The sequence below is a fragment of the Sapajus apella genome, unplaced genomic scaffold (genome assembly GCF_009761245.1).
Source record: "Sapajus apella isolate SASKATOON/1434 unplaced genomic scaffold, GSC_monkey_1.0 scaffold71, whole genome shotgun sequence".
In the NCBI taxonomy this organism is placed as follows: Eukaryota; Metazoa; Chordata; class Mammalia; order Primates; family Cebidae; genus Sapajus; species Sapajus apella.
In genome coordinates this window covers 8,063,944-8,064,693 of record NW_022437011.1, presented here as the reverse complement: position 1 = coordinate 8,064,693, position 750 = coordinate 8,063,944, and positions in this window count along the sequence as shown.

Here is a 750-nt window from a genome sequence, read left to right as displayed (position 1 = left end):
AAAGCTACTGGCCAGGTGCGGTAGCTCATGCCTATAATCCCAGCACTTTGGGAGGCACAGGCAGGTGGATCACAAGGAGGTCAGGAGATAGAGACTATCCTGGCCAACATGGTGAAATCCCTTCTCTGCTAAAAATACAAAAAGCTGGGTGTGGCAGTGTGCACATGTAATCACAGCTACTTGGGAGGCTGAGGCATGAGAATTTCTTGAACCCGGGAGACAGACATTGCAGTGAGCCGAGATCACACCACCGCACTCCAGTCTGGCAACAGAGTGAGACTCCATCTCAAAAAAATAAACGCTTCCTTTTGTCTTTTTTTGTTTTGTTTTTTGGTCAAGGTCTAAGATACATACAATAAGATGTGAAAAGTACAGTGATCTTACATGTATACTTCAATTAATTTTTTTACATATATGCACACTCATATAATCACCACCCAAATCAAGATATAGAACATTTTCCTTTTTTTTTTTTTTTTTTTTTTTTTAAAGAGACAGGGTCTTGCTCTGTCACCCAGGCTGGAGGGCAATAGCTCAATCACAGCTCACTGCAACCTCAAACTCCTGGGATCAAGCAATCCTCCCACTTCAGCTTCCTGAGTAGTTGGGACTACAGGCATGTGTCACCAAGCCCAGCTAATTTTAAAATCTTTTGTAGAGACTGGGTCTCTCTATATTGCCCAGGTGGTTTCAAACTCTTGGCTTCAAGTGACACTTCTTTTTTTTTTTTTTTTTTTTTTGTGAGACAGT